Here is a 21,695-nt window from a genome sequence, read left to right as displayed (position 1 = left end):
TGTTATTGCCGCCAGAAGAATGCAGCCCTACCCCGAAGCCTGCAAAATGAAGGGGTTGCAATCACCAGCCTCAGATAAGCGTTCCTGAACAGCCCCTTTCAACAAAAGTTCGTGTCTGAGTTTCAGAGCCCTATTCAGCGTGGTAATACACATAATTGATGCCTTTTCATCCTCCTTTGTTCAAATCTCCAGTCAGCTTAATTAAGATCTTGTGAGGTGGTAATGAAGTAAACATTTCCACGAATATCTGCATTAGTTGGATGGCAGATGCCTGCAATTAAAATACTGTAGCTGTATTACAGCACATATTGCTTTCAGAACTGTTCAGAACTTCCCAAAAGAGTGTTTGTGGGTTTTTCCTGGATGGAATCAGGACCTGCACAAATATCGAGGGAAGTCAATATGATGTGGACTAGACCCTTACAGAACTTGGGCTCACCTTTGATTTTCTTTTTGTGGGAAGAACTTTGACTGTGGTGATGTATGTTGAAAAAATTGCATGAAGCCATCTCAGTATTCATTTTAGCTGATGAAATTTAGTCAAGGTCAGATTTAAGAGGGATAGAGTGAAAAGGATGAGGGAAAAAAAGAGGAGTCACTCAATGGAAGAAGGGACATGGTAGATAATTCAGCTCCTTTGCCAAAGCAGTCGCTGGCATGTCTCAAGAGCTTTGAAAGCTTAGTGACATACACACATCAGATCATGTCTCTGAATTCACGACCAGAGGATGGGCCTAGATATCCCCCGTGGCATGGAATATCCCGATTTTCATTAAAAGTCCCTCGACTGCTGTAGTTAAAGGTTTATCCCCCGTCATCTCAAACTGCCTCCCCTCACAGGCAAGCAGGCACTACCAGCCTTGCTCTGAAATATGTAGACTATATGTTTAGGGGAGAGAAAACAGTTGCCACGAGGTATCTGCACAACACCCAGGAGCATCTCCCAATAAAGTACTCACCTCCATGTGCCAGAGAGCAGCAGGCAGTGGGCTCCTTTGCTTTGGCCATTAAAAGGTAGACCATCATCTGGGGTGGGAGAGCTTCCCTGGCAGGTTTTATTACACTGACAGAGCTATGAAGGACATTTGAGCTCTTGAAAGCTGAAACAACACAGTTCAGAAGCAGAGGAGCTGGTAGTAAGTAAGAAGGTGTTGAGTAATCTGACAGACAAACCATGTGGAGCAGAAAGGCAAATGGTTCAAAGAGAGTTTTCTTCTAAGTATTACTGAGAAGGTGAAACAAGCAGCTCACCTAAAGGCAGGGCAAGAAATTAGAAAGAGGTGGCTTTGACATAAAATTTATTGCACCAAAATGACCCTTACTTTATGTGAGTTTTTTATCAGTTTAATCAAACAGAACACCCAAGAAAAAAAAAGGAAAAAAGAAAAGAAAATTTAAAAAGCCCACTACAGTGTATCCCTCCTCAGTTGTTTTTTTTTTTGTGTCAGTAGCTAAAAATCTTTTTGGGTAAACCACCATAACTGCTGGCCTGCAGATCTAACACAGCAGATCCAGTACATACATTTTGGTCTTGTTAGAGAAACACTTTTGTGCTGCATCTTCATTTTTATTCCAAATTATGGAAATGGGAGGGGGAGGGACAGACAGGAGCAAAAGAGATTAATAGAATCCCTTTCTTTTTCTTTCATTTCGTCCTTTCCCACTACCCAATTAATAGCTGGGCTCTTAATGTGTTGTCCTTCTGCCACTGACTGTGACTTCCAGTACAGAGAGAAGTCCTTCATTAGTACTACCAGCCAAAGCTTCTTAATGAGGGAATTGCCATTCACAACTGTTATGGCAAACACAGAAAGCACAATCTAGCAAATCCTCTTATCACCTGGTTGCTGATAACATCTGCAAGCTAGTTCCAAGCATCCATTCACCTTCACAGTCTGTTTTCTCGCAAGAGAAACCAGTTTGCTGCAGCCTAAGCAGGAGAGGACATAGATATCCATAAACAGACCTCAGCCCATCAGGAGCTCACTTCTGCTGTGCTGTTTTCCTGCAGTACTCCCAGATGTTTGGAAGAAAGCTCTCTGGGAAACATTTCACGTTATTACTACTAAAGGGAATGATTTAAATAAAACAGATTCAAGAGACCTTTTAGGGCTCCAAGGCACTACATATTGATCTCAGAGCCCATTTTATAGTGCTTTGTCCAGTGCAGTTCTCATTTGGCCAAGGGGATGTATGGGATCCAGAGGGAAATGTTTCTGAAAGGGAGCTATAACTATCTCCAGTCAGGTAGGAGCTCAGCAGCAAAAGGAAAGAAGATTGCCTGTTTTGTCCTACCACAATACCCACAACCAGGCAATCCCCCTGCCACTGACATGAGTAGGCATTACTTTATAACGCTACAAAAGCTAGAAAAACTACTTGGAAAAGTGCATGTGTTGGAACAAGAGCCTACATAAAGTGAAAACAAATGTGTGCTGGAGGAATTGGAGCAAAAAAATAGAATGGGGCTTTGACATAATTAAAAATCAACCCCACTTCACACCAAGAGATGTAAAAGGTGAGCAAATTAACTCCAGGACACTAATCTGGGGCTACAGTCTACACATGATGTCTGACAGCTTTTGCTGTTGGAATAAGTATGTTAAATATTGTGTAATGGAACATGGCACTTACAACCAGAGGTACATCAGTGTTTCATTTCACAGTAGGTTTTACTATGAAAAAAATGGCAGCAAAGAAAACAGGTTTTTCTCTTTTTACTATCACCGTTTAAAAATGCATTTCCTTAAATGTGTCAAATTATGTTTGTGCTTTAAAAAACTCATACCAACAGCGACAGTGTTCTTTCTTGTCAACATAATAAGTCTCCTCATTTCAACTTTGAGAAGGACTAAATAATAACACATCAAGACATCAATTGAACACAAAAAACTGCTGCTGAGTTTTGAGGCATATGTTTCAAATTTGACTTTTAAAAATTTGACTTTTCAGAGTATTTACATCGTACCATTTTTCTTTTGTCACAAATTAGTGGTTAACAACACATTTCACGGAAATACAGTCTAGGAACTTCCATTGTACTATTTCTGATAATTGCTTTGCTTCTGGTGACAAGTGAAAGTCCTAATGTATGCTAATTAATTGCATGTTACCTGCATGCTAATATATTAGCTGAACCATTTCAAGGATTAGAAGTGTTGATATCTAAAAAATATAGGGAAAAATTTAATGATAGAGTGAACCAGCACATGCCTTTGGTCCGAACACCATATTCAGGGAGTAAACAATTTCTCTCAAAAACCTCAGTCTTTAATTGAAGTCTTTCCAGTTGTGATACCCTCAACTACCTGTCCCCAGAAGCTACTCCTGCATTTAATCATCCCTATTACACAAGATACAGGAAAGAATTATCTGAAGGTCAATTTTCTTTACCTTCAGTTTACAGCCCATTATTCCTGTTAGGCTACCATTCATAAATTTGAAAACCTCACTGCTGCCACACATCTCTACATATAAATAGGTGCACATAGGTATTAACTCATCTCTTAACTTGCTTTTTCAATTAAGTGAATTAGATAAGCTCCATGGAGCTTACACTTTAAGGTTGGTTTCCTGAATTCTAATCCTGTTTTCATATTTTAATACATGAGTCCCACAACTAGAAATGGCTTATACCAGTCTTAAAAAAGCCTTGTTTATGGGAAAGATCACTTTTTTATGCCTGATATCCAGCTTTTGCAGGTTGAACTTAACAGACCCCAGAATTTTCTTTGAGTCCTCAGCAAGTCCCCATGTGCCATGACAAAGCCTGTTCTCTTCTTTCCCTGTGTATTACTTTTCTTTATCTGCACTGAAATGTTAAATGTCTTAATTTCTACCATAGGAAATGAAGATCTAGTCAATACAGTTGATGAGGTCTAGAAAGTTATTGAGTTGATCAAATACAGATTTAATCTGGGAAAAGCTGAATTCTCCAGGCCTGAACCCAAGCCATTCAAACCATCCCTATAAATTATCAATTATCCCCAGATTTGCTGGTATATCAGTCCTTACATTATCAGTCAGCCTTAACATAAAGTGGTTTTGTTTCCTAAACTATTGATAAAAAGATTAAAAGCAGTTGACAATTATCTAAGAAGCCATACAGGTAATAGCTAATGAATAACACATGTTTGAGATTAATACTGAGATAGTTTTTAATCCATTTAATATTTGACTAGTTCATGAAAGAATTTTCCATCAAAACAATACTAAATCTAGTGGTTTTCTAGTCCAAGGAAATTAATTTCTATCCTATTTCTTTTACCAATTATAAATACAGTCCTAGCCAGGGGGATGAACAAGCAGTTGTGTCGTGCTCAGTTGCTGACTGGGGTTAAACCATGGTGCTACCTGACATATATGGTCCTTGACCCTTCTTTGAACTATTTGAACTGGGTGTTTTTAATAAAGAAATGCACTAGTTTTAAAGCTGTTATCATAATTTCAAAGATATGTGCATATATTAAAATTATATGGCTAATGTAAATTTGTTATAGTAACATAAATCCATTACTCTGTTAATTATTTCAGGCATATTGTGTGCACAGAATAATATTCCATACAACAGCTAATATTCATTTGGCCTTTTGGGTCATTCAGCATATAAACTCTTCATGCTTAAAAATTGCACTCCCTTATGCTGTGGTATTCGTGCAATAACTCACAGGTCTAACCTTCAATTTCAAGGGATGCTTGCAAGCCTTTTAGTTTTCCATTGATCCCCCAAGCTATGCCTATCCTACTAAGTAAAGCTATTAAGGACATTTCTCAGAGGCCAAATGACATGATTTGACTGATGCTCGTATATCGAAACTCTCTTTCCCTTGAAACAAAGTGTCTAAATTCAAATTACCAGTGGGAATAGTTTCTGAGAGATGTGAACCCCTGTCTGGGGCTGTGCTAATTAACTCACCCAGAGATATGCCAGGAACTGTGCTGACCATTACACAGTACGGGCATTTGAAGGTCGTGCCTGGGCCTCTATCCAGATACCAGTTTGTTCCCTGGCTGATCTCAGCTGCAGTTATACACCACTGGGGCTCCTACATGACTAGTATCAAAGCCAGGTAGTAAAAAAAACTACTTGTGAGTAAAGAACGGTGTCTCAAGGAAGAGGAAATTCCTCATCTCCACAACTGTCTTATGGAAATCATCAACACCAACGTCAAGATGTTCCACTCTTTAGACAAGTAAGCTGACCATTCTGAAGGATGCCAGGGTGTATATTTTCCTCTCCAGGGCTCATAAGAGTAGGGAAGCCCACTGAGCATCCACAGAACTACCTGGCAACAGCTGGCAGTTATCTTGGGGGTGTTGATTTAGTTGATGCTTTAATTGCTCTGAAGGCATGAGGAGCTATATTTACAGTAATTTTAAATATAGCTTTAGGTCAGATGTAGCCTTGGAGCCTACAGCTTAATCCTGATGTTGAACTGTATAGGATAACATACAACATAGGTATAATTCCCACCTGCAGTGAGAAAAACATCAGAACAGGGCTTGTTCTCTACTGATGCAGGATCCCAGGTTATGCACAACTTCTGCTGCAGACCTATTTCACATACTAATGCAGACAGGCTTGATCCTGCTCTTGATGTGGTACCTCAGTCCCCAGCCATAAAAATCCAAAAGTTTCCATGTAAGTACTTCATAGACACATACTGAGGATAGTGTGATAATGAGGGCAGTTTGGGACCCATAGGTAAATTCTCCTTATTTAACTTACTAAATCAGAATAAAGGCAATGTTACTGGTTACAGAGACCCATGCAGAGAGAGCTACAGCCTTTCTTTAAAAAAAAAATCTAAACTTCTTGAGTCTCTAGTCATCTGTAGAGTAGATTTTTATGTTTGTCACTGAGTTCTAAACAAGAAGATTATGAAGATGTTTAAGAAGTTTTTCCTGACATTTTCCTCAACTCCTTAAGCATTAGAGGTCACATTTTGCATATCTAGCATAGAAATAGATTGCATCCTCCTCTGTTACCACTCATACTGTTCTTGCCATGTCACTAGATTGATGTTCACTATTTCTCTTACAATACTTCTAAAACAGAGCCACTGATCCTTCCTGTAACATGAAACATTTCATCAAAATAATCAGTTAACTAACCTGAGGAATGACTTGATCAGAACAATATGGACACACCACCAAATGCCAAAAATTCACATTTTAAGAGCTATATCTGAAAAGTCTTGGAATGGAATGTGTAACTGCAAGGGCATAGAAACTAAGTTGTGTTCTTTAAAGAGCTTGGGACACCTGAATGAGAAAGTTCAGAGTTTGACTAGATTCTTAATGTACTTTAGGTTTTGCTGAACTTGTACAATTTTCATTCTGTGGTAATTTATACAGACATAGACTTGGAGAAGGGTTTTGCTGAGCTCTAGTTCCAGAGCAATTTATGCCACTTTGTCTCTGGAAAAAGAGATGAAAATGAAGTGAATTTAGGTTTCTTTATTCAAAGGCTATTTAGTTCCTTGATTAGCTTGTTTTAGTAATATAAATTGTCTACTGCTGGAAAAAAATAGCCTAAACTTTTCAATCAGCTTTACCATGAGAACCAAGCCTGAGAAAAAGTCATTTAAAAAAACCCCAGCAAAACAGAAACAGAAAAATTGAATATGCCTCTAGAGCTCAGTCTGATAATAACCTCCTCTGTAAAATTATATGAACTCCTCCTCTGTAAAATTGTATGAGCTCTCTGTTCTGGAACAATAGTATGGATGAGTTAATTGTAGATCTAAAAATTGTTTGCCACCTGCTGTCTATTCTGTTACCAACACCTGTTTTGGCTCATGCCCTCATTAATTAAAATGTGACGAGCAAACAGACAAGTTCAAAACATAGTGCTGACAATGTCTGTACAGCTGACATGAAATTCATATCTCTAGTCTTCATCCAAAACCAGGAAGCAATATATGTGTAATGCAAAAGGCAGGAGGAATGTTCATGGTTTGGGGTTGTTTGTTTTATATTTCTTCCTTCAAAACTCTTACAGCAATGAATCTGTTCATTAAGGCTACAGTTGGTGGTGGTAAATTGAGGGTAAAAATCATGGGCTTTTTAGATCAGAAAAGTATCGATTAAAAAATTATAACTATGAAATATTGCTAGCTAACCATTCCAAACATTATTTGGTCATTTAAAAATTAAATGAAACAAGAAAATCACCTTGCACTGGAATGAGTTCACCTGGGGAATTGCTAAAGAATTAAAATAGCTGGGAGAAGACTCTTTCTCACAAGGCAGTCATTAAGTCTCTGCCCTCTCAGTCCTGATCCTTCTGGGAGATCTACTAAATGCATTAAAATCATAGAATATGACACTATAACCAAAAGCCCACAGCTCTGCAGCATATTATCACATACCAGTTCAAAAGATTTGTCTTAAGATAATGCACAGTCATAATTCCCTGGCCAGATCTCTGTATTCTTCACTTCAAAAACCCAATTTCTCTTTCCTTAAAGCTAATCGCTCCATCATCTCTCCTCTTACAAATGTTCTGCTGCTTCCTAGGTACCAACTACCTCCGCTTTCAAATAGTGTAACTAATTAATTGATCTATTTACACTCTGAGCAGTTGTTCTCGATTTGTATTAATTTTTTAAGATTTTTGCTTCCACTTTAAAAAGCAAACACTTTGCTTTTATAAATTCATATTCTAGCTTTTACTGAGCTATGAAAATAAGTAAAACTAAAATAAGTTTTAGTCCAATATGGGATTTTACGACAATTAGATGTGGGAAGATATGACATGATTGGACATCTTACAAAGGCTAAAATTCTTCTAGAAGAAGACACCAACTGTAGTAATACCTAGTTTCCCCTTTTTGTGATGTTACAAAAAATGTTTTGTAATAAGCACATAAAATAGCTAAAATCGTTGATTAATTTCCCACAGAGATATTTTCTCCAAAGTGTTTTGCCTTGTCTTGGTTTTTTACTGTAAAGTATCTGAATATTAATTTGACTCTCTATCAGGAAACAAAATAATTCTGTATGGTATCTACTATTTAAGATGTTCTGCTCCTGAAGTTAAGTTGATTTAGATCTTTTGCTTTGAGTTTTTTCCTGGGTTATCATTAGTGTTGTGGGTTTTTTTTCCCAGATTGTTGGAAGAAAATAAACCACTTCCATAAAAAATCAAGAGAAATGGGAAGCAACAAACAGACCTTTTTGAGCACAAAACCTAGGCCTTTTTAGTATTTCCTTCATTTCTTTTCCTGCCCTACACTCTGGACTCATCCAGCCCTAATGTAGATGTTAAGTGGGAATGACCATACAAAGTTTTTATGAGTGGTTTTCTTATGTCATGGGGTGCCTTATGCCAAACACTGCTGATGAAGGGGCACAGTCCCCACCTGAGAGCCAACTCATATTACTAAGAAATGTCCTGAGAATGCATTTCGAGCTAATTTCCACAGTGAATCTCCATGTTGATGGCACCTAACTGTTCACCACAGCAGGAGATATGCAAAGGAAAGCAACTCCTGGTATGGATTCACTCACAAAGAGACAGTTATTCTTTCATGTTGTTTAATGATGTCTTTAGAGCTTCTTCCTCCTTTAAATTTGCAACCTTCAGATATTTACAGGTCACATTCTCTCTCTGTTTTTACTCACATGGGCTGTACACAAATGAAAACAAATAAAATTCCCATTTCTGCAGTGGTTTGTAACCCTTTTGGTAGCAGCCAGTACCAAGACCATGTATTAGATTTTTTTATACTTTGAATTTCTTACAATTTACAAATCTTTCTACCAGTGTGTTCTTCAGAGTAATTGTGTTCTACAGAGTAATTGTTCTGTATTTTCAGAATGAATATTTCTCCAAACAGGAGGCATGAAATTCCTTCAATGACAGCTGAAAATACAGCAGCATTATTAGTTTTCATATATATTACTAAAATTGTATTCTGGGCCCATAATACAGAGGAAAGGTCTATTACATCAAAGACATGAATAAAGATGCACAAAGAAAATTGGAACTGCTATCTGCATATACTCAGTGCTAACAACATTGCCAGCCTTTGTTTAATAGATAGAACACTCATGTAAAATTAGACAGAAGAGACAATGAAATTAAGCATATGCCTAAAGTAGTTTGATTCCATTATTGTAAAAGCCTATTAGAAAATAATTGCATTGCTGTACTTACGGCGGTTGGTGTGTAACCATATTGGAACAGGTGATACTGGAATTGAAAAGCTTTTTAGAAGATGTTTTCATCCAGAAGCAGTTATGACATAGCCCTCCAATTAACTGCAAGTATGGAGGGTATGTAAAGAGAACGGACTTGAGCTTCAAGGCATCTCACATTGTTTGCAGAAGGCAAAAGGTAGTCAGGTGAGGCCAGAGGTATCTGAACAATTAAAGCATCATTTCATGTGTTTAATTTGGAGTACTTCACCTAATTGAAATAGAAATTATATTTTCAAAAATGTCCCCGTGGAGCTGTTACACAAGAAGCAGAGCTGAGACTACCTTGCATAATGGTCCAAAGGCACAGCAACACCACACTGAGGAGAACCCAGAGCTTAATCTGAACATGGAAAAACATCTACATCATGCAAGAGACTGAAGATCCTAAAACTACCTGACCCAACACTATTTCATCCAGTGGAAATTCAGTGGCTTCTGATCCATCCTCCCATGCACACCACAGGCAGGTCTGACCTTCCCTGGCCAGAAGAGCCCACGGGATGGCTAGAGGTATCATTTCAGGGAGCCTGGTGTAGGTGGCTGCCTGAAGTGGGTTCAGCTGAAGCCCATCCACCTCAGTTTCCCAGATACCAGGACAACTGGTCTTGTACAGGAGAGTGTGTTATTCAGGAAAGGCACCAAGGCTATGGGGAGGTAACAGTGCCAAGGCATGTTCTGTCACCAGCTCCTCTGGTTGTTTATAGGGTGCCTCAATGGAGAACCCTATAACCTAAAGTAACCGTAGTTTGGGGAAGACAGCCTTCAATTCAATGTTTTCTCATTTGCATCTCTACATTATAGAAGCCATTTAGCATACATTAGCATAAAACAAGGCATATGAGAGACAGGGGAAGAGGCTCATTAACTTTATATCTAATTTTTTGTGGAAGAATTGTAAGGGTGTGCACTGAGTCTGGTTGGGATGGAGGCAGCTTTCTTCACAGTAGTCCATTTTGTATTTGTGACTAAAACAGCACTGATAACACACCCATGTCTTAACCGTGGCTCAACACATGCTCCTTCACTTTTAAACTGTCTATACCTAAACCTACAAGTGTTTTTTTCTCTTGTTCTTCCAGTTCTTTCCCCCATTCTGCTGGGAGGGGGAGTGAGTCAGTGTGTGACTGTGTGGGTGCTTAGCTGCTGGCCAGAGTAAATCTGCTCTCAGTTCAGAGACGGTGATAACTGCTGCAGACTAACCAGAGGAAAAAATGTTTTAAAGAGAGGTTTAGATTACATATTAGGGAAAAATTCTCTACTCTGAGGGTGGTGAGGCACTGGACCTGGTTGCCCAGAAAACTTGTGGATGGCTCATCCCTGAAAGTGTTCGAGGTCAGTTTGGATGGAGCTTTGAGCAACCTGGTCAAGTGGAAGGTGTCCCTGCCTATGGCAGGGGCTTGGAATGGATAATCTTTAAAGTCCCTTCCAACCCAGGCTGTTCTATGATTCTATGATAACATCAAACTATTAAATGCTCTATATTTTTTAAAATTAGGCCACTGAAGAATCCAGACAGGGATTTAGGAGTACGTCTGTATTCATCACTTGTGACTCTAACATTTCTAAACACATTACTGATTGATCATTTTTAGCATTAAACCTTTGCTTGAACCTAAGCTAAATTGCCTTTTCCTATGTAGCTTTGAATAAATGAATAAAAGAAAACAAAGATCAGAGGGTAGTGGGGGGGGTGCCTGTGATTCCAAAATAACACTGCGTTTTATTTTGTGTTTTGCCATCCTTGCAGCAGAAAACACAGAGAGGATAAGCTGTGACATCACTGCTCTGTAGGGACTATATTATAGCCCCACGAAAATGTGACCTTCAAAGGAATGACCTAACGGCTCAGATGTACAGCACATCTCACTGCTGAATGATCCAGTTTTGGCAAAAGTGACCAAGGCAAAGCCAAGGCCAAGAGGAGGCATTTGCAGTTGTTGATTGTGCTGAACATAAACAACTGTCCAGTGTTCCTAATCTAGGACCTGGTCACTCCTGCAGTTAGATACATCTCCAGGGGGAGGGCAGGCAGATTTGGAGGGAGGAGGTGGTCACTCTAGAGGCAGGTTAGGGCAGCTCACTTCCTAAATTAGGTCATCCTAGTAGGTACCTTAATCTAGGAGGATGTATTAAACTATTGAGTTCATCTTTGAAGTGCCAGAGCTTTGCTTGTGGGTGGATCTGAGACCTTTTTATTACTTGAAAGGGAAGCCATGGACTGCACCACAAAAACACTTCAGATATTGTTCTGGAGACTGGACAAGCCATATATGCCTCTGACAACTATTGATGTAGCTAGAGATGACAGGGGGTGGGAGCTTTGCCAGCTCCTGCATTTCTCATAGATTTTACTGTTTCCATTTGAACAAGGACCTGGGACATTTTTCTCAACATACATCAATATACAGACAATAATACAAACTTAGTCTGTTCTCAGTGTTTTAAGCACTTTTTCCCAGTTCATTTACAATAAAAGTCTGCAATTTTAAGTATAGTATAGTATGTTTGGCCAGTCTTTGTGAACGAAGATTTGGGAACCCTTCGAGCCTGCGCAGTGGATTTTTTAGGTGAGACACAGTGTGTGCTGAACTGAGCCCACCCTTTAATCCTAAGGTTCATCTGCTGGGGCTGAGCGAAGCTCGGACGGTGGCAGTGAGGTTCGCAGGACGTAGGTTTGTTTAGAGTGACCTTCTCTCAGATGGATGGCCTTACAGGGCTGACGAGCTCCATCTGCCCGGAGGGGTTCCCTGACCGGGAATCGAACCCAGGCCACGGCGGTGAGAGCACCACATCCTAACCACTAGACCACCAGGGGGCCCCCTGTACAATTTTAAACTGAAGTGAGTTTTCTACCTCCTCCTCTTAAAACATTTTTTCCTCTGGGGAGCCTGTAACATTTGTCAGCTGAGTAGCAATCCTACCTGGGAGACTGGCATCTATGCAGGGGGAACCTGAGCAGGGGGAACCTGAGCAATGTCAGGTACTCAGTTGGACCTCAGCATCCTTGCAGTTCCTTGCTGACCTGCTCCTATTTTAATTTGTTGTATTCATTCAAGTTGTTTAAAAGAGGCATGATGAGATTGCACCTCCTGCTTCCTTCAAATTACTTGGAAAGTTCTATGCCTCACCAACAATATTGATGTCTCTGTGAGATTAGGAATTTAAGACTGGATGTCTGCCTCCCACTCTTCCTAATCCAAGGGACCCATTAATATAACAGACAATAATATAACAGACAAATACCTTCTTACAAGTCCATTATGTCTGTTCCATCAGATCTTTCTTGAAAGTCTCTTTCAAGATCTTTTTCATAGAATATCCTGAGTTGGAAGAGACCCTCAAGGACCCTTTAATGGTCCATGCCCTTGCTAAATTCCATCCTCAACTTCTTTATTGTTTATGTCCCATTTTATTTTTCTGGAAGTACTATTTTTTTTCCATAAACAGTTCTTTCTCCTTCTTGGTACTCATCTGATTGCTATTACAGTTGAAATTTTCTAGGGCCTTGGGCATGAGTAACTTCTTCTACCTTATAAACAGGCCAAAGGTTAGATTTCTTTCCATAAGAAAATGCTCTAACTTTTCCTATCATTCCTCTCACTTCTTTTTCCTGCCTTACATGTTTGGTTTGTAATCACTGTAAGGAAGGATATGTTTATATCTAAATATATACATGTGTTATCTTTAACAACAAGGGCCTCTGGGGACGGAATTGGGAGTTAATAGAGATGACAAGGAGCATTGGCAATGAGGAATAGCCAATCTAGTTGCTTGTCACCCAGAGGAAATGGGTTTGCATTCTTCAGGTTGCTTGCTACTTATCATAAGCGGTAGTTAGTCTTGATCAATTTTCACAATATACTAGAAAGAAGTACAACTACAATTCCCTTCATTACTGACCTGGCTGATAACATACACTGACAAGAGACAGAGATGAGAACAATGTGACCCTTTTCTCACAGTCCACCTCCTGAAAATTCACTAACATTACCAGTTGTTTTGAATCATGAATCATTTTCCCAGGTAACATTTTCCTGTGTTGAATAATTACATGAATAACTTCCAAGATCATGGCAAAAAAAGTAATCTACCCTACTTTCTTGGTGGAAATGCTACAATAGACAAAACATATTTTAAATACCTGAACTTGAACAAGAATGGATTAAAACCCAAAAATATGCTGAATGGAGACATGAAAAGCACCATCTGATGTGGTTGGTGCTGCCATATAAAACAAAAGGATTGACTGCCCTCCAGCCATCACTCTTACAAATAACTGTCTGTCTTATGATGTCACAGAATTACCATCCTGTGGAATTCAGTTCTAACAGTTCCTATCCAAAGTTACTCAGGTTTCTGTTTTTAAATCTCAATGAAAGTATAACAATGAAAGTATAGCAAATGGACCTGTGGTGTTTCAAGCATTCACCTTCTGACAGCTCTTCTACAAAATGGAATGAGTGTACATCTCTCTCTCTTTTGTAGCCTCATCTGGGACTCTACATTTGGAAAATAAGTGCAAATTCTCAACAAAACTTTGCATTATTCTGTGCCTTCTGCCAGCAGTGCAAGGATGGTCTACCTGAAGAACAACTAGAGATATTCACCTTTGGGTGGTCTTTGTCATAATATTGAATTTTTGGGCTATTCAAATGCACTGCATGGATGTGCAGACAGACATAGATGCAGAGCACATGCCAGCAGTGCTGCATTGGGCAGAAGATGCCCAGAGCTGTAACACCCAGAGATCCTTCTGTTATTTTCACTGAAGGTTATACTCTGGTATACTCAGGTTATACTCTCCAAACTGTGGAGAGCAAAATGCCATATCTGAGGGATTCAGATACATTCTATTTAGCACTGGAAGAAATGTATGTCTACACAGAGAACAATCTAATGAAGAGGTGATATAGAGGAAAAAAAATGCAGGTTAGTTTAGGCTGTGAGGAAAAAGTAAGCAGAATATTAGCAAGACCTTTCTTATCCATCACAGTTCTCCAATGAATTTGGAGGCCTTGTTTCCTTCTGGAGGTCATATATATTTATATCCAGGGACAACCTTTTTTTTTTTTCATGTTACCATCTAAAACTCAAATCACAAGAACTTTAACTTTTCAGAGACTAAAAGTTCTGACATTTTGAATTTCTGAAACCCACAAACTAGGGTGCAAATTTTACACTAAAACTGATATATCATTGTATCAGGTTCATGCCAGCTGTGGTAACAGTTCCTCTAAAAGAGATTAACCCTAAATAGATAGAAAACATGTAGCAACTTCATAGTGATCTGCTAGTAGAATAGCTTGTCTGAATTTTGTCAAATATGCATCATATTATACAGCGGGTTTTTTCAAGTACTTTTCTCAGATTATGATTAATCTATTGAATTAATACTTAAACTGAATTTGGACTTCTAAATGCAGAAAAATATCTGCAATTTAGCTGCTTGGGCATGGTGTTTGCTTTCTGGACACATCTTTGCACACTGAATTGCTGGGAACATGATAATAAGGAACAACACTTTTGAAACCATCAGAGGAGTTAAACAAGAAGCCAGACCCTTTCACTGTGCCCTGATTTGCTTTAGGTCAGTTAGAGTAGTCAGAGCAAGAAAGAGAAAAGGATGAAAAAGCAAGACTGAAATGGAACAATTAACCTCTCTGTAGGAAAAAGGGCAGAAAAACTACCTAAGCCAACTGCAGATAGCTGTAATTAAGGGATTGTAACTCTCTTTGAACCAGCTAATACCACAAAGACCAAGACTAATCCATTTAGTCTACCACCCCACCTCCTACTGGTCAAGGATAAAGGTTTAGGGGCTGTGATATTCAGGAGATTAAACTAAATGACCATTATGGACTCTCCTAATTTTCAGCTCTGTGGAAAGATCTATTTTCTTCCCCACACTGTAGTGGTACCCTTAATTGTGCCATAGCAGACCAAGAGGAAATCCATGCCTATGAGAATATAGATTTTATATTAAAGTTACTTTCTTCTTAGATACTTTAAATGTACTAAATTTTGATACAATAACATTATTGTATCATTAGAACTATCATTAAGCCTCAGCAGAATGGAAATCACTTTCTATGAAACAAGAAGCTAAATACAAAGGCAGGGAGATAGATGGCTCTTCCAAAATCCAGGGATATCCTTAACAGAAGAACGATAAAAGTAGATTAATTGTTTCTGTAACAGCAGTTTATTGTACTCAGTATTTGTAGTAACTTGTATCTGTGTCTTTGGCAGAGAGTGCAGCAATGCAGCGAAGAGAGCAGGGAGGAAGGGACTGACCTGACACCCTTCAACTCACCCACGGGTGAGTCCAAGCACAGACATCAGGACAGTTGCAGTTTGTACGATGGTTAATGGTCTCCTCTGTAGGTTGGTGCCTGGTTTAGCTGTAGAGCTCTTGAAAAGGTCACTCAGTATCAGTAAACTGCGAAAGGATTATTTGAAGGTAGACACAAAGAAAGAGCTTCCAGCATGGGTGACATAAACCCATGACTCCAGTGAGTGTGGATCTACTCCTTATTACTTCTGGGTCCAGCTCCAGTGACCCAGAGTAATTGTGTCTACAAAGTAGATCCCTGGTCAGCCATGCAAACTTAGGCATCTGTTGTTATTTAAGTCCCCGGGGGTTTCTGGGGCATTTACAGCAGAGTGGGAATGCAGGACCTCTGAGGAATGTATGGTTTTCTGCAGTGGCAGCTGGAGACTGGGCAAGCTTTCTCATTGCTGCTGGAAATCTCTGTTTTTGTAAGTGAATCATGTACCTAATCAGTGGAATTAATCACATACAAGATGCAATTCTTCTGATCAAAGGTAGATATCACCTTCAAGGGGAGTTCAATCCCTCTCTGGGATCACGGCTTTGACAACTATTTAAAGTTGACAATAACAGCTCTTCAGTGAGTGCAACAAGAGCTTAAACATGTACATATCTACATTTACATACCTAAATCTGTAGTTGAGTCCTACTCCTAGTTCTTCAGGAACCAGGCAGATTGTGTGTAACTCGCATTGTGTTGTTCTTTGTATCTTTAACGAGTCATTAAACTTAGATGGCTACCATAAAGAATCTCATCAAGGTAAATATTCATGTAATTCTTAAATTAATTATAAACATCTTCATGGAAAGCAAATCACTCGTATCTAATTTGCTTATCTACTCCTCACATATCATGGCTAGGCTTTGCGAAAGAAGATTTGGGAAGGCTCTATCCACATTTGCTACAGGTACGTTGGTGACTTATGAGGCCAACACGTGACAGACATATCCGATTGCAAAAGGCACAGCAGAAAGACTCCTTAGATGATGTATTCTGCAAGACACGGTTCTTTCTGCGTTGCCTTTTTTCCTCGAGAGTGATCCTGCGTGTGTTCTCAAAGGAGACAGCTGCGTTATAGATGGTGTGTCTCCAGGCCTCCTGATTTGAGGCCAGAGTAGACCAGTTATGGTGATCAATACGGCCAAGGCTGAGATGTTGTTTCAGGGAGTCCTTGTATCTTTTCTTCGGGGCTCCTCTCATGCGGCAGCCAGTGGCAAGTTCACCATAAAGCAGGATCTTAGGGAGGTGGTGGTCCTTCATCCTGGAGACGTGCCCTGCCCATTGCAGCTGTGTTCTCATCAACATGGTTTCTATACTTGTGACAGCTGCTTGCTCTAGAACAGATGTATTGGTCACATAATCTGACCAGTGGATGTTTAGGATTGTACAGAGGCAGCGTTGGTGGAAGCGTTCTAGGACACGCAGGTGGTGGCGGTAGATGACCCATGATTCAGATCCATATAAGAGAGTAGACAGAACAATGGCTCTGTAAACACTGATCTTGGTGCTTTTCTTCAGGTGTTTATTACACCATACTCTTTTGTGGAGTTTTCCAAAAGCACTATATGCCTTTGCTAACCTGTTGTCTATCTCTCCGTCGATCTTACCATCCGAGGAGATGAGGCTGCCTAGGCAATTAAACTGTTGGACTGACTTGAGTTCTGATTGGCCAATGGTGATGTGGGGATGATGGGGGACTTCCTGAGGTGCAGATTGATGGAGGACCTCTGTCTTCTTTAAGCTGATTTCCAGCCCAAAGAGCTCAGCAGCATCTGCAAAGCAGGATGTTAAATGCTGCAGGGCAGCTTCTGTGTGGGTGACAAGGGCGGCGTCATCAGCATAAAGCAGCTCCCGGACAAGATGGTTTAAGGTCTTGGTGTGGGCCTTCAGTCACCTTAGATTGAATAGACTTCCATCAGTACGGTATCGAATGTAGATACCGTCCTGATCATCGAGGTCTGCTGTGGCCCTTTGGAGCATCATGCTAAAGAAGACTGTGAATAGGGTAGGAGCGAGAACGCAGCCTTGTTTCACACCATTCTTAATTAAAAAGGGCTCAGAAAGTGCATTGCCATATCTGACTTGGCTGCACTGATCCTCATGGAGTGAGATGATCATTTTAAGGAATTTGGGGGGACAACCTAAATGTTCCAAAATCTGCCACAGACCTTTTCTGCTCACAGTATCAAAAGCCTTGGTGAGGTCAACAAAGGTTACATAGAGACCTTTGTTCTGTTCCCTACACTTCTCTTGCAGTTGTCTGAGAACAAACACCATGTCTGTGGTACTCTTGTTGGCTCTGAAACCACACTGACTTTCAGGTAGAATTCCTTCTGCTATAGTGGGTATTAGTGTGTTCAAGAGTATTCTTGCCAGGATTTTGCCAGCAATGGAGAGGAGAGTAATACCACAATAACTCCTCACATATATGTACAATAAAAATAGTAAGAGTGAAGAAGAATAGTAGTAATAAGGATAATCACAATTAATAACAACTAATAATAATGATAATAATACCATGCATGTAATTCTGATGTCTTATTTAGCACATATTTTTTAATTCAAAAATTTTAAAAATAGCAAAAATTGGGCAACAGATACGCATATCACAGATTTCAACAATCTATCCCAGTGGCTCAGCTGCAAAGGCTGTGAGGTAAAAAACCAAAGTGGAATCAGTGATTGAACCAAATGTCACAGAAGGAGCAGGTGGGAAAATTATTTTTTGTGATCTCTGTCTCCTGAATGAAGCCCTGGATTGGAATTTCACAGTACTGACCTAATTAAAGAAGACAACAATGAAACTCATGTGCATATGTGGATGGGTGGTATTGCTTACAAGTCATGCTAAAACCAATGGCCTGTGAACTTCAGCGGGTGCCAGAAGAGCAGAGTGAGTGGAACCTCTCCCTGCCCTGAGAATCCCAGCTGGAGCTGGACCTCAGCCTCACCCAGCTTCATTTCCTCTTATTTACAAGCATTCAGACCCAAGGCTCTCTCCGTGTTCCTGTCTGCAAACACTCCATCACAAACACAGTTGCAAGTACAATTATTAATAGCACTGAAAAACTGCATAACTTTAGCCATTCTAAGAAAAAAAACTGGAAATATGCAATTTTTGAATACACAGATATTTTTCAGCGGAGTAATTTTTCCTTCCAAATACAGTACTTCATCAGCACCAAAAAATGAGCCTTTTTCTTGAAACAAATTGAAGTCCTGATAATACATTTCAAGAGTTAATGAACTTCCTTTTCCAAATTACTTCTATTTAGTTTTTTGAGATGCTATAATACATAACAAATAGTTGCTAAAGCCTAAAATCAGGAAGAATATTTCAGTGCTGTAGAGGCTTGAAATTTACCTTTTACAAAATTCTAATTTTGAAGTGAGGAACTGGGGAGGTCTAGTTTTATTGGGTCTTTTCCTCTTCTATCAGAATACACTTTTTTTTTTTTCCTAGCTGACAAAATTTCCTGGAAAGGAGATCATCCTATTCCCCCATGGCTTTAATGGTTTTGTTAATCAGCCTTAAAAATAAATATGTGAAAACATATACAGAGATAAAGGTAATATAAGGCAGCATGCTTGTAACTGCAGTGTGTGCCAAGGGATAAATCATTGCTTGACACCTTGGTGGAATGTTGAATTTCATTTCAGTGTCTCTGTCCTGCTTTTGGCACATTGATTATTCTAAAAGGAAATTCCTTGAGCGGGGTCCTTCTATTCATTATCTTTTTATACATATGTGCCATTGTGAGCACTCCCAGAAGATCGCAGGCAGAAATATGTTATGTGCCTGTGAAAGATCATAAGAAACAAGAGTTCCCCACTTTAGCATATGTGGGGCAGTCCTTTGCAGAAATGACTGTTAAGTGCTATTCAATTCATGTTGCATTCTGCACAGATATCTGCACACCTATAAGTGGATACCCAAAGTAAAGGACTGCGGATAATCACATCCAGCTCACACACCTCTAGTACGAGGCTGTGGTACTGCTTCCATGTAGTTATAAGGCTAATGCACCATCTATATTCTTTGCTTTGTTTTGACTCAAAATGTGCTCATGATACATCCAGGAAAGCACAAAAAGCAAGAAGAGAAAGGAAGGAGAGGAGAGTAAAGCCATTGCAGATATAGTTTCAAGAACAATTTTCTGACTGCAGTTGTTCCACACTTGGCAGAAATGGGAATTTCCAGCCCTCGCAGGTGGGCTGTCTTTTAGAGCCATCTCTTTTTTCACATAGCTCATTCCTTCCAGCATAACAAGTCAGTACTCTTAGGAATGTCATCATCTGTGTTCTGCAAGTGAGTAACTGCTCATGGCATTCTCAGAAGCCACTGTAACTCTCTCCTAGTAGTGCAGGATTCTTTCCTGCTAATAAGAAACTGGTTACACACACACCATCTGGCTACCCCTTCACCTTTGTCGGCTCACCAGACCTGTGTTATCCGCAGACCAAAATAAGGGCTCTGTTTCTCGTGAGTGTTCTCAATGCCCATAGTTTTCCAATTTCCATCAAAAATGTCTGCTCTGAAAGACAAGACACTGTTCTCAGATATGTGTTATCTGTTGCTTAAGGATACTGTGATTTTCATTGTATTTACAGCTGGGATATCAAGAATGTTTAAGAAATTTTGAGCTAACATCAACTAGTTATGTCTTTTTAAAATCCTTCTGAATAGACATATGTAAGGGTCAGATCTAATCTAGAATAGCTACTGTAAATTAGTGGTTCAGCTGATACATATAATCTGAGAGTCAGACTCTCATTCATGGGCTTTGCAGTTCCATGAAGCACAAATATGTGAAGTGCAAGACTTAGAGGAGATTAACCTTGCACTACTTTATAACCCCATCATATCCAATTCTGGGCTTACTGAATGTCTGAGACGAAAGCAATTAGAGTTGAATAGATTTCAGCACTTTTCAAAATCAATTCCAAGTTTAGGGTAGCTTCTTGTTTTCCCATCTCATCTGGACAAGGGAAATTTCCCTTTGCTGTTCCAATGATCTTAGTATTTTCTTCTGATGAAGCTCCTTATCTTTTCTTCTCTCTTCCCACAAAGTCCTTTTCTGTAGCTTCCATTATGTAAGATTTTTATATTAGATCCAGTACCAAAATTCAACTGCCAATAAAGAACCCCCAAAACTGTCATCCCTAATTTTCATGATGAGCAACATGAAGTCTTGCACAAGACTCCATTTTCTGAAACACCATACAAATACATCATTAGAAACAGTCTCTTCATCAACAAATTTTCTGATCTAAACAGCAAGAGGAACGTGAAGGTGCCGTCTCACTAACACATTGTCATCCCCTCCTCTGAACTCAAATGCCTCCTGCATCACATTGACTTTCCTCTTGCTTTCGGAGTTTGGAAGGGAACAGATGTGGCTGGGCAGCAGGAGGCCAAGTCAGGAGCATTTTTCCTACTCAAGAACTGTAATAGTCTTTGGCTCTTCAGGGCTGTTTATAGCAGTCAGGACAGCAGGTGTGTTTGGATGGTTCAGCACACCTTCTGCCACTTCTACAGGCTGTGCTCAACCGTAGCATCACCAAGCCTGCAAATGAACTGCTGAAGTTACTCCTGAACTTGCCTTTTATACTGGCTGTGCAAGGGAATGTAGAGGTAAAAATTCAAATATAAAGGAAGAGAGGATGAAAAGGGAGGAAAGCCCTACATGTATTGTTTGTGTTCCAGAAAATTGCAAAAAAGGAGCAGCTATTTCAGCTTCCAACCTTATATAAAAATCCAGAACACTGCTTGTTGTTGGAAAGCATGCTGGGAGGGACCATTTCAGAGCTGCTGAGGAGGTTTCCACAGCAGGGAGGATATGATCAGGCCACAGAAAGCTGTGTGATCACAGCTTACATAGGCACACAATAGTATTAAAGCAGCCTAATTAAAGACAGGTAATGGGATGGCTGCTGTAACAGCTGCACATAAACAGCAAGGGCTCCCAGTGAGTTCAATCAGTAGATGTCAGATTTTGTGCTGTCACAGAAGTACACAAACTGTTTAGTGTTAGGTTGATTCTTGTGTCTATGCTACGTGAAGACAGAATAATTTCCTGGTGCCAGCTTTAAAAAATTGTATCTTATCTGCTTTAATGACTAGACTTGCTGCGTCAGTCCACTGAGAAGGACAGC

The sequence above is a fragment of the Pipra filicauda genome, unplaced genomic scaffold (assembly GCF_003945595.2).
Source record: "Pipra filicauda isolate LSUMZ 115617 unplaced genomic scaffold, ASM394559v2 scaffold209_size2725305_pilon, whole genome shotgun sequence".
In the NCBI taxonomy this organism is placed as follows: domain Eukaryota; kingdom Metazoa; phylum Chordata; class Aves; order Passeriformes; family Pipridae; genus Pipra; species Pipra filicauda.
This window is presented reverse-complemented; position numbering follows the sequence as displayed.